This window comes from Lepidochelys olivacea (assembly GCF_965140295.1).
Source record: "Lepidochelys olivacea isolate rLepOli2 genome assembly, chromosome: 1".
Lineage (NCBI taxonomy): Eukaryota > Metazoa > Chordata > Testudines > Cheloniidae > Lepidochelys > Lepidochelys olivacea.
The window spans coordinates 162773465-162787150 of NC_140411.1; the positions used below are offsets into that span (position 1 = coordinate 162773465).

At 44.1% G+C, this 13686-nt stretch overlaps 1 long non-coding RNA gene across 1 annotated transcript; it reads left to right on the forward strand.

Annotated features, from left to right (window-relative positions):
- Positions 1-2703: 2703 nt before the first annotated feature.
- LOC311517018 lies at positions 2704-7671 on the forward strand. Its single transcript, XR_014710564.1, has 4 exons — positions 2704-2847; positions 5351-5482; positions 6856-6970; positions 7582-7671. It is a non-coding gene; the product is annotated as an uncharacterized lncRNA (long non-coding RNA).
- The last annotated feature ends 6015 nt before the right edge of the window (positions 7672-13686 follow it).

The window sequence follows — 13686 nt, forward strand, 5'->3', positions numbered from 1 at the left end:
GAATTACCTCAGTAGCCTCTGTAAGTTCTGTATGTTGTTTTTATTCTTAAAATCAATAAACACTTTAAGCAAAAATAGAAGAAAGAGGCCATGCAGTAAAACATAGCATGTGGTGCTGGCCCTTCACAGGAAAGGGAGAAGCAGCTTGCAGAAAGCCATGTGAACAAATGAGTTATTTGTGTGGCTATGTGATCCAAAATGGAAGACATGTGTCACACTGCAAATCTGTATAACGTGGCAGACATATACTAGACAGGAGCAGTGGGGCCTCCTGGGTTTTCCACCACCCTTCATATCCTTGGCTGTCATATTAATCCTCTTTAAATCCAACCTCTCCTTTCCAGTGATTGACTCCTACATCTTTTTTTCATCTTTCATTGCAGCCAAACAGCATCCCCGTGCAGCTGAAAACTATTCAGCTCCAGAATCAATCCTGCAAGACGCATAGGGCAGGAGAAGCCTTTGGCCTTTTCTGGTGGTGATGGCCAAGTATGTATGTAATGTGCTTAGTCTCCACTGGCCCACACAGTGAGAGACCCTGATCCCCTCTTGAACTTGGGTGGAACGCTTTCCCTTTGTGATTGGGTGGGCCAGCTCTAAACTAATATTTTCTGTATAGTTAATGATGACATGGCAAGTGCCATACCCTGGTGGAAATTTGCCATTTGAAAAATTGCCTAAAAATATATCCTACAGTAAATCTTTCTACGCATGATTAAGTGTGTGTGTGTACTGTACTGGACTGTATGGGATGGTCTCCGTCCCCACAAAAAAACAAAAATCTCAGCTATAAAAAAATATGAATCTTGCCACAGAGATAACAAACAATGTCTCAGCTAAATCTTCTCTCTGCTATTGTTTTATTTACTAATGACAAGAACTACACTGTTTGAGCTAAAAATTCAAGAAGATTATCAAGGTCTTTAGAGGTAAAAATATGCAACAGGTGAGGAAAGCAGTTTGCTCCTTAATGGGAAGGATGGTCTAGTGATTAGGATGTTAGCACTGGTCTACCACAGGCTTCCCGTAGGATCTTAGCTCAAATGTAGATGTATCCTAAGTGACATGCCTGAGAGGTATGATTCCCAGCTCGTGTAGAGGTACCCAGGCTAGCTTTGCTTGAGCTGGTGCTTAAAAATAGTAGTGGGTCTGCAGCAGCTTGGGCTAACTGTGCAAGTATGTACCCAAGAGGTTGGGCGAGATTGTAGCTGGGGCGGCTAGGCTGTGGCCACAGTGCTATTTTTAAGTGCTAGCTCAAGCAGGTACATCCAGATGAACTGGGAATCCTACCTCCCAGCTCAACTGTCGATGTAGCCTTAGTATCTCTGTACCTCGATTCCCCATCTGTGAAATGGGGCTAACAATACTTCCCTTCCTCACAGGCGTGTTGTGAGGAAAAATGTTAGATTTTGAGATGCTCAGATACTCTGGTAATAGGGGTGACACAAGTACTTTAGAACAAAGCTGGGGAATGTTCTAATCTGAACGGTAGGCTCTTGTTGAGTGTTAGGTGCTAAAACCTTATCTTTACAGTGTTTCACTTATGTATGGTTTGCTGATTCTAGTGGTGGAAAATGGCCACGGGTGGGAGGAGTCTGCATTTCAGTCTATTTTACACACCACTGTCTCTTTCCAAATGTGCAATGGCATCTTGAAATCTAAAAGGACAATGCAAAATTAGGACAGTATTTTATTCAGATCCAGACAGTGGATTTCAAAGCTGATATTTTACCCTCCCTATATATATATACAAAGTTGGAATTCTAAGCACATAGGAAGGGCAGAACAATGTAAATGGGAGCAGCCATGTGGGACAGAATTTTGCCGTGAAGGTGCATATCATCTAGGTGCCTAGGGTGGGAGGTCTATCTGGATGAGAGGAACATTGCAATTATACCCTCTGAGATGAATTAACAGAAATCTGCTCTATACTTGTACAAGACTTGTAATGCTGTGATCTACCAGAGTTGTAGGGTAGTTAATCTGAGACAGAGATTTTATAAAGGTGCTAACTGCTGTTTCATCATGCCCCGGGGGTGTTTCATTTTCATACAAGGACTTGTTTGGAGAAATGCTGCGTGAGCCTTTAAAACAGATTGCCTGCTGTCAAAAGGACTATTTGAACAGTCATAATGGTTCCTTTATGCAATATTTTGGAAAAACAGTAACTTAAAACTGCGCTTTTTAAAATCTCCAAGTAGTTGGAATCCTAGAAAACCTGAGTAAATCTGAGAAGCTCCTTTCCCTTATTCTGAATTATGACAATTTTGGGAAGGAAAAAGGAGCAAAGTTATTAGAAAGAAACTGAACTTATACATCTTTAATATGAGTGTCACGTTCAAAAAGCATTTCCGGTTTTCTTCATGTCCCAATGCTAGTGTATTCCTTTTCGTTTAAGCAGAGAGCATCTGTTTTCCAGAAAGGGACAAATACAAGAACAAAATACGATATGCTTATGAAGGAGGAAAGTTGCATATTTCTTCCGGGGACATTCATTTTACTTCACTTTGGACTGTTGGAAAAGGTGACTGGGAAAGACACTGTTCGCTCAGCAGCCATGCCAACTTGTACAGCAGTTTGGCCAGAACTGACAAATCAAACAAAGGTCTGACTCCAGACACAGTGACTCCTGGCAACATCTAGATACCGTAGAAAGTTATTTCTGGCAATTCAATTGATTGCACTCTTTCTTTTCAGTCAGTACCTGATTGCCAGAAGCTGGGACCAGACGACAGGAGCTGGATCACTCAATAATTGCCCTGTTCTGTTCATTCCCTCTGAAGCATCTGGAACTCGCCACTGTCAGAAGACTGGATACTGGGATAGATGGACTATTGGTCTAACCCAGTATGGCCATTCTTTTGTTCTTACAATACTACAATATTGTAATAGGGGATATTGTGCTGGTGGAGAAGGTGCCACTGTATGGATGAGATGGAAACCAGAGGGCCCGACTGCTTGTGTTCAATAAAGCTCCCAAGGCATTCAAGTTTCAGAGGTTTAGCTTTGGTGTCCTAGCTAAATATTAATTTGTGTCATTCCCTTTTCTACTGATATACAATCTTCCCCGTCTCCCCCCCCTTGAGTTTTAGCTAAATAAGATATGCCTCACCTTGTCTGTTTCTCATGGCTGTGTGCTGTTAAGACTCCATCTGTGAGGTACGGAGCACCTCCTGTGAAATGCTGAATGCTCTTATCTCCCATTAATTTCAGTGGTAGCTGGGGGCACTCTGAACCAAACAGGGTTGTGCCCTTAAATAGCTGCTCCATTTCATCTCACAGGGGGCTGCTTTTCAGTGGTGGATGGCATGATTCCTTTATAATTTAAGAGCCTCCTGTGCAATCCTAGCTCAGACACCAAAACTCCACTTGACTGCAAAGGGAGATTTGCCTGCACCAAGGGCCCTAAAGCACATTTCTGGTTAAGACAGTATTGTCAAAAGCAAACATTCAAAAATCACGAGTCAGACCTCCAGAAATCATGAGATTTTAAAAAGAAGAATTATTGGTGGAGCCAAGCTTGAGGAATTCAGCAGGACATGCACAATTGCATACTCTGGAATATTTGCACACTCTGCTGTAAGTGGCATCTCACTTCAGCATCTCAAGTAGGTGGCTCTTGGTTTGTGAGCACACCACTACTTCCCTGCTTCTCCCGCCCTCCACCCCCAATCCAAGCCCTGCTTTCTCCTTAAAATATCCTATCCCTCACATTCTCTGCCACACCCACTCCACCCACATCAGCCTCCTCCAGCCCCCAAGATTTCCCTGTCATAGCCCCACACCTAGGTTGCATCCTGCCCCCTAACTTTCCATATCTCTTGACAATTTCCTGTCCATTCCCAGCCCAGGAGCACAGGGAGCAGCCATCTTCTCTGAAGACAGCTTGACTTCAATGTCATTGGAAACAATAGCAGGTAGTAGCGGACTTTGTAAGGGGAAGCAGCATTTCAAAAGCTAGCTATAGGGGAATAATAGCCATTTTGACTGAGGGAAGTCTGTGTGGCTTCAGTCCCATTTGAAAATAATGGGAAATGTTTTACTTCTTTGAATGAGTACAAATGTGTGGTGTCAGTAAGTATGAGCCCATGAGAAACTTAAAATAACCCCACCAAATATCATGTGCTTTTCAATAAAATCACAAGAGTTGTGTGAATTAATAGCTCACAACCAGGTCTTAGAATCTGAAAAAGTACTGGCTCATTACAGAACATCACATGAAGTTAGAGATTTCAGTCCTTGTCTTGAAAGTACTAAGACATCTAGGTCCAGGATGATCATCCAAAGCTCTGGGACCTTGACTACCCCTAACAATTCTGCTCCTTGGTACAAAGGAATTGCTCATTGTAAGGGGCAAAGCTCATTTATATATGGGATAGGACATTCTTGGCAGCCAGTCCAAGAGTGTGGAACTCAAGGTATGTCTACACTGTGATTTAAAAAAATCCACAGCACTGAGTCTCAGAGCCCAGATCTTATCGGGCTCAGGCTGTGGGGCTATACAACTGAACACATGAGGTCTCAGAGCCTGGGCTCCAGCCTGAGTCTGAACATCTACACTGCAATTTTATAGCCCTACAGCCCGAGCCCCACGAGCCTGAGTCAGCTGCTCCATGCCAGCCACAGCCAAGCCATTGGTCTTTTATCAGAGTGTAGACGTACCTTCAGTCCTTCATGACATAAGGGCGACCACAAATCTGGCTACTTTCTGGTTCAAGTGAAAAGTGCAGTTCTTCAATCTCACTTCCACCTAACAAAAGCATAGAGCAATGCACTTTAAAACAACAAATCCTAACAAATAAAAAACACCCTATGCAAATTTTTCTCAGGGAGAGGAATGAAGAAGTAACTTTTCTTGACGGTTGTTGGTCACCTCACTTTATAGTTGAAAGGTGTTCAGATATGATGGTGATGGGTGAGGTATAAGAAACAGAGAGAGATCCCTTGCACAAAATATTTTTCAGATTGTCAAATTTCTAATAAATAACAAGTACCTGATTTATGTTGTAATTTACAGTGTGGGTAAGTAATTAATATATTTAAGTATCTTATCATTAAAGCTAAAAAATATCCCCTACGTATACAGAGTTATTCCTGTTTAAGACCAGTTCTGTTTCCAATTGAAGCTAATAGTTATAATGAGCTATAGTTGTCTCTTCCTTCACCAAGATACCTTTTACTAGAATTGCATTATTAACACACTTTATAAACTCTCCTCCACAAATGTTTCTATTTTATATTATGGGGTGGGTTTTTTTTGTATTTTTGTTTTTTTTTTTTTTAAAGTGAATCTAGTGCTCATGAAAAATGCCACACTGGTAACCCTGTGAAATCATATATTTATCCACAGAAGAGGAGCAGCATGGGCAGCAAGCAGTAGGGAAAGCTTCCCCACACTGATTCAATCACAGAAGAGCTTGAGAGGAAGTTCTGTTATTTACATGTATTTAACCATATTCTGGTACCAGTAACAAGGAATCCAGTAAGTATTAATTATGGTGATGTTTTAGCAATAAGGATAACTATCCACTAGAAACTGAAAAGCTATTGTTTACTTATTCTATATAGGCTACCAAAAAAAAAAAAAAGCCATTGTGTGGTGACAAATCAATCCACTAGTAGCCTGGATGAAATTTATACTGAGGTCTTAGAGGTAAAAATCTTCATATCCATTTATCAGTTCTTTGAACCATCCATTTCCCCTATGTTTTTTTGCTTGTAGCTCTTGTTGTGCCACAGTCTTTCATCAAACTTTCACTCTTTCTTCATGTAAGATCCCAGTCTGTGATGGATAAGGGGTCAGAATCTGAACCTGGATCCCAGTTGAAATTTTGCATCTTGCATGTAGTTCTCTAATAGGCTAAAGCAAAACCAGTGAAGCAAATGACTTCAAATGGTGGAATGATCAAAAGTCAAATCCAAATCTGAATTTTTGCTCAACCCCTTCTATGCGAACTATATAATTCTTATGCACAAACACATCTTGAAATGAATATGTTAAAGCTGGATATTGAGCCAGAGATTAACAAATAGTGGAATAACATCAGAGTAGTTGTACTTTCTGTTGAGTAAAAATGCTTAGAATAATTTATTATTGTATGAAGTAATGCAGCTGTCTTACTTAAAATATTCCTCTCTTCCACACGGAGAGAGAAATGACCACAAGAAGTGTTCCAGAAAGCCATTTCATTCCCATGTGGCTTGTTTTGCTAAATCGGTTGCAATAAAGATCTGCTCCAAATGGTGCATTTTTTTCTTGCCTCGACTTATTTTGTACTTGTTCAGTAAAATAGATTCCAAAAAAGACAGGATTGTAATTTTTAATAAGATTTGTTAAAAATAGCAGAGCTGTGGTCAGAGAAATGACCGCAGGAAGTGATTTGTTTCCTGTGATCATTCCTCCTCCTCTACCACTGGCCTTTTTTAGAATATCAGCAGAAGAGAAAATGTTTCATTAACCTGATTTAAAATGAATCATAAATAGCAAATTATACAATTAATTAGCTATCAATCTAATAGATTACAAGTGAGTTTGAGTCTTTGGAGGGTTGGGGGTTTAAGCAGTGGGAGAATTGTCAGAGCGGCGAGTGCTCTCATAGATAACAATGGTGTATAGGACAAGTGTCTTCCTCATGTTGATACAGGGCCAAATTCTTAGCTCAGTGCACACCCCTTTTACTGGTCTGTGTGCTGGAGAGTTCTGGGGAGGCTATCAATGGAAGGAAACATTACTCCCCAGGGTTCATGCCCATCTGGTCCATGAGAGGGAAATGGTTTGTGAATGAATGTAGTGGTAGAACTAAGGACATCACCTCTTGCTTCCACTACGAGCCTATCGCCTATCTCTCACTACAGGGTGACACCAAGAGACTCCATGGAGCAACAGGGTTTGCAGACCTCCTGAGATGGTACTCTGCCTTCCCCCATTTCTGACCTCCCAGCAGACCCAGTATGATACATGCCAGAGCAGGTATTAAAGTTGCCACTGTGATGACTATAACAGTTTTGGGTTCATACAAGTACTTGTACATTAGTTATCAACAGAATGTAGGCATCTTCTTAACTACAGTTTAACAGATATGTCTCCTCCTGGAATTTTGCTAGTGTTTTAGAATTCCAACAAAAGTGATCGATTTAAACAGTTGTGCACTTTTTCCTCAGCAATTCCATAAAAGGAGAAAGATTAACAAGGCACCACGGGGTATTGTGATAGTATAACCAGAGTGACAAAACAGAGCTTCACTAAGCCCTGGTCTACACTAGGACTTTAGGTCGAATTTAGCAGTGTTAAATCGATGTAAACCTGCACCCGTCCACATGATGAAGCCCTTTATTTCGACTTAAAGGGCTCTTAAAATCAATTTCCTTACTCCACCCCTGACAAGTGGATTAGCGCTTAAATCGGCCTTGCCGGGTCGAATTTGGGGTACTGTGGACACAATTCGACGGTACTGGCCTCCGGGAGCTATCCCAGAGTGCTCCATTGTGACTGCTCTGGACAGCACACTCAACTCAGGTGCACTGGCCAGGTAGACAGGAAAAGAAATGCGAACTTTTGAATCTCATTTCCTGTTTGGCCAGCATGGCAAGCTGCAGGTGACCATGCAGAGCTCATCAGCAGAGGTGACCATGATGGAGTCCCAGAATCGCAAAAGAGCTCCAGCATGGACTGAACGGGAGGAACGGGATCTGATCGCTGTATGGGGAGAGGAATCCGTGCTATCAGAACTCCGTTCCAGTTTTCGAAATGCCAAAACCTCTGTCAAAATCTCCCAGGGCACGAAGGACAGAGGCCATAACAGGGACCCAAAGCAGTGCTGCGTGAAACTTAAGGAGCTGAGGCAAGCCTACCAGAAAACCAGAGGGGCGAATGGCCGCTCTGGGTCAGAGCCCCAAACATGCCGCTTCTATGATGAGCTGCATGCCATTTTAGGGGGTTCAGCCACCACTACCCCAGCCGTGTTGTTTGACTCCTTCAATGGAGATGGAGGCAACACGGAAGCAGGTTTTGAGGACGAAGAAGATGAGGAGGAGGAGGAGGAGGTTGTAGCTAGCTCACAGCAAGCAAGTGGAAAAACCGGTTTTCCCGACAGCCAGGAACTGTTTCTCACCCTGGACCTGGAGCCAGTACCCCCCGAACCCACCCCAGGCTGCCTCCTGGACCCGGCAGGTGGAGAAGGGCCCTCTGGTGAGTGTACCTTTTAAAATATTATACATGGTTTAAAAGCAAGCATGTGAAAGGATTACTTTGTCCTGGCATTCGCGGCTCTCCTGGATGTACTCCCAAAGCCTTTGCAAAAGGTTTCTGGGGAGGGCAGCCTTATTGCGTCCTCCATGGTAGGACACTTTACCACTCCAGGCCAGTAACACGTACTCGGGAATCCTTGTACAACAAAGCATTGCAGTGTATGTTTGCTGGCGTTCAAACAACATCTGTTCTTTATCTCTCTGTGTTATCCTCAGGAGAGTGAGATATCATTCATGGTCACCTGGTTGAAATAGGGTGCTTTTCTTCAGGGGACACTCAGAGAGCCCGTTCCTGCTAGGCTGTTTGCCTGTGGCTGAACAGAAATGTTCCCCACTGTTAGCCACGGGGAGGGGGGAGGGTTGAGGGGGTAGCCACGTGGTGTGGGGAGGCAAAATGCGACGTTGTAACAAAAGCACATGTGCTATGTATGTAATGTTAACAGCAAGGTTTACCCTGAAAGACTGTAGCCACTGTTTTATAAAATGTGTCTTTTTAAATACTGCTGTCCCTCTTTTTTTCTCCACCAGCTGCATGTGTTTCAATGATCACAGGATCTTCTCCTTCCCAGAGGCTAGTGAAGATTAGAAAGAAAAAAAAAAACGCACTCGTGATGAAATGCTCTCTGAGTTCATGGTGTCCTCCCACACCTGACAGAGCACAGACGAATGCGTGGAGGCAAATAATGTCAGAGTGCAGGAAAGCACAAAATGACCGGGAGGAGAGGTGGTGGGCTGAAGAGAGTAAGTGGCGGGCTGAAGAGAGGGCTGAAGCTCAAATGTGGCAGCAGCGTGATGAGAGGAGTCAGGATTCAATGCTGAGGCTGCTGGAGGATCAAACCAGTATGCTCCAGTGTATGGTTGAGCTGCAGCAAAGGCAGCTAGAGCACAGACTGCCACTGCAGCCCCTGAGTAACCAACCGCCCTCCTCCCCAAGTTCCATAGCCTCCACACCCAGACGCCCAAGAACGCGGTGGGGGGGCCACTGGCCAACCAGCCACTCCGCCACAGAGGATTGCCCTAAAAACAGAAGGCTGGCATTAAATAAGTTTTAAAGTTGTAACCTTTTAAAGTGCTGTGTGGCATTTTCCTTCCCTCCTCCACCACCCCTTCTGGGCTACCTTGGTAGTCATCCCCCTATTTGTGTGATTGAATGAATAAAGAACGCATGAATGTGAAGCAACAATGACTTTATTGCCTCTGCAAGTGGTGATCGAAGGGAGGAAGGGAGGGTGGTTAGCTTACAGGGAAGTAGAGTGAACCAAGATGTGTGGGGGGTTTCATCAAGGAGAAACAAACAGAACTTTCACACCGTAGCCTGGCCAGTCATGAAACTGGTTTTCAAAGCTTCTCTGATGTGTACCGCGCCCTCCTGTGCTCTTCTAACCGCCCTGGTGTCTGGCTGCGCGTAACCAGCAGCTAGGCAATTTGCCTCAGCCTCCCACCCCGCCATAAACGTCTCCCCCTTACTCTCACAGATATTGTGGAGCACACAGCAAGCAGTAATAACAGTGGGAATATTGGTTTCGCTGAGGTCTAAGCGAGTCAGTAAACTGCGCCAGCGCGCCTTTAAACGTCCAAATGCACATTCTACCACCATTCTGCACTTGCTCAGCCTGTAGTTGAACAGCTCCTGACTACTGTCCAGGCTGCCTGTGTACGGCTTCATGAGCCATGGCATTAAGGGGTAGGCTGGGTCCCCAAGGATACATATAGGCATTTCAACATCCCCAACAGTTATTTTCTGGTCTGGGAATAAAGTCCCTTCCTGCAGCTTTTGAAACAGACCAGAGTTCCTGAAGATGCAAGCATCCTGTACCTTTCCCGGCCATCCCACGTTGATGTTGGTGAAACGTCCCTTGTGATCCACCAGAGCTTGCAGCACTATTGAAGAGTACCCCTTGCGGTTTATGTACTCGGCGGCTTGGTGCTCCCGTGCCAAGATAGGGATATGGGTTCCGTCTATGGCCCCACCACAGTTAGGGAATCCCATTGCAGCAAAGCCATCCACTATGACCTGCACATTTCCCAGGGTCACTACCCTTGATATCAGCAGATCTTTGATTGCGTGGGCTACTTGCATCACAGCAGCCCCAACAGTAGATTTGCCCACTCCAAATTGATTCCCAACTGACCGGTAGCTGTCTGGCGTTGCAAGCTTCCACAGGGCTATCGCCACTCGCTTCTCAACTGTGAGGGCTGCTCTCATCTTGGTATTCATGCGCTTCAGGGCAGGGGAAAGCAAGTCACAAAGTTCCATGAAAGTGCCCTTACGCATGCGAAAGTTTCGCAGCCACTGGGAATCGTCCCAGACCTGCAACACTATGCGGTCCCACCAGTCTGTGCTTGTTTCCCGAGCCCAGAATCGGCGTTCCACAGCATGAACCTGCCCCATTAGCACCATGATGCATGCATTGTCAGGGCCCATGCTTTGAGAGAAATCTGTGTCCATGTCCTGATCACTCACGTGACCGCGCTGACGTCGCCTCCTCGCCCGGTATCGCTTTGCCAGGTTCTGGTGCTGCATATACTGCTGGTAATGCGTGTGGTGTTTAATGTGCTCCTAATTGCCAAAGTGAGCTGAGTGGCCTCCATGCTTGCCTTGGTGTGGCGTCCGCACAGAAAAAAGGCGCGGAACGATTGTCTGCCGTTGCTCTGATGGAGGGAGGGGCGACTGATGACACGGCTTACAGGGTTGGCTTCAGGGAGCTAAAATCAACAAAGGGGGTGGCTTTACATCAAGGAGTATTTCAGGCAGGACTTCACGGAGGGTTCCAATAAGAAATGGTGCACCTAAGTTATTGTTCTTATTGGAACAAGGAGGTTAGCCTGGCCTCTGATTGATACATGGCTAGATTTACCTCGCTGCACCTTCTCTCTGAGTGACTGCAGTGTGACCTAGAGGAATGAGTCCCCTAGACGGGGGAGGAGGCAAATGAGTACAAAACAAATCTGGTCTGTTTCTTGTTTTGATCCACTCCATCTATCTTTTACATCTTTGGCTGGCAGCAGACGGTGCAGAAGGACTGCATGCCACCCACATCTCATGGCTGCTTGGCAGAAGATGGTACAGTACGACTGCTAGCCATCCTCATCTCTTGCCTGCCCGGCAGAAGATGGTACAGTACGACTGCTAGCAATCTGTATCGCCTGCCTGCTCACCATAAGACGGTTCAATAGGACTGACTGCAGGACTAAAGAGAATGACCTGGTCAAGTCACTCCAAATTTAGTCCCTGCGCCCATGTCTGCCCAGGCACTCCCAGCCAACATGGCCAGGAGCACCTCGGACACGACGAGGATGGCTACCAGTCGTACTGCACCGTCTGCTGCCACAAGGCAATGGGTTGCTGCTACTGTGTAGCAATGCCGTACCACATCTGCCAGCACCCAGGAGACATACGGTGACGGTTACCTGAGCGGGCTCCATGCTTGCCGTGGTGTGGCGTCTGCACAGGTAACTCAGGAAAAAAGGCGCAAAACGATTGTCTGCCCTTGCTTTCATGGAGGGAGGGAGGGAACGGGGGCCTGACGATATGTACCCGGAACCACCCATGACAATGTTTTAGCCCCATCAGGCATTGGGATCTCAACCCAGAATTCCAATGGGCAGCGGAGACTGCGGGAACTGTGGGATAGCTACCCACAGTGCAACGCTCCGGAAGTCGACGCTTGCCTCGGTACTGTGGAAGCACTCCGCCGAGTTAACGCACTTAATGCACTTAGAGCATTTTCTGTGGGGACACACACACTCGAATATATAAAACCGATTTCTAAAAAAACGACTTCTATAAATTCGACCTAATTTCGTAGTGTAGACATACCCTAAAAGTAGTCAGAATTGCAAGCTTTGTCCAAATAAGCCAGGAAGCCTCTTCTTCTGAGTTCCATAAACTGTCATGTTCATTTCAAAAGGACTTTTCTGCTGGATGGGTTGGATAGTTATTTCATTTTGACTCCATCTCCAGTAATAATAGTTACAGCTGGAATGAAACTCTACGTGATGTTCTTTCTTCTGGGTCTGGGATGGATTCGTAGTTCGGCCAAGGCCTGACCGTCCATTGGCACCAGAAATGAAGTATTGGTAGATACTCAGATAGCAGAGTCAAACTGGGAGCGTTGTTATTGTAGTAGTTTCAGGTGTCTATTTTCTCGTCTGTGCTTACTCAGGGCAACCGTTTAATTGGAATTCCTTGCACAGCTTAAACGGAAAGAGTCCTACCCTTATGCCTGAAGAGTCTGTCAGTTGGGTCTTTCCTTGCCAGCCTGCCTTTCCTACTTTTAAGGAGGTAAATTTGATGGAAGCATTTTATATAAGAATGATCTTTAGAAAAAAAAGATACTATATAGACATCATTAAGGAAGCTATTCTCTCAAAATGGATCTGAACCAAAACCCATGAAGAACCCTAAGTCATGTTGTTCAAATACTTACTTGCAGGAGTAAATCATTCAATGCAAAAGTTAGAGAAACGGGCCCTAATGGATCTAATGGACCTTTATCTTCATTTGCTGTTGCCGTGGATTCTCCTAGAAAAGACTGAAGTGTGCACAGAAAGATATAACCTTAAACATTTTCTCCTGCAAATCTAATGTTTTATATTTTGCTATTGATGAAGAATTTAAATAGGTAATCGCTGAAAATATCTTGAAGAATGGCATTTTTTTTTCCTGAAAGTCATCGTCTTAAATGTTTCTATTTATACTAGAGAGGAACGAGGACCATTCAGACCAAATAAAATGACACATTATATTATTTCATATATATTTCATATTGTATATTTCATATGCATCATAACGTTTCTAAATTGTTGTTGTTTATCACTGAAACTGAGTTCATAATAGACAAGAAATGCCTAAAATATCAAATTTATTAAAGTTAATGGATGGAGAGGAGGGTGGGTGGCTGTGTGTTTGCATGCTCCTCTGATTCTCCTATTCTAGACATTTCAAAGACAAGTATATACACACAATCTCAGGACATGATTCTACAAACATTTAGGCATATGCTTAACTTTATTCACCTGAGTAGTCCCACTGAAGATCTAAAATGTGATTTGCTAACACTGAGTGAGGAAATGTTTTGGGGGTTATGTAAGTACAGTTCAGAACATGAATAAATATGTGCTAGATGGGGACCCAGGGTTCAACCCTTATCCCGTGGAATTCTATTTATATTTGCTATTGAATTAAAAGGGATCAGGATCAGGCTCTTATTCTTCCGTCTCACATGTTGTATTTTTAAGTATTTCCTTTACAATGCAACCATCTGCTAAATTTAGACTACCTTTTTTTTAGAATTTATTTTATGAACATACAAAAAAAATCACATTGTAAAAAAGCATGCAGGCTTTTGAAATGCCATTTGTGAAATGTTCCAGCTATGTACAACTGGCTCAGTTACTACAGTTCACAATTGCCATCTGAACATCTATTTTTCCAAG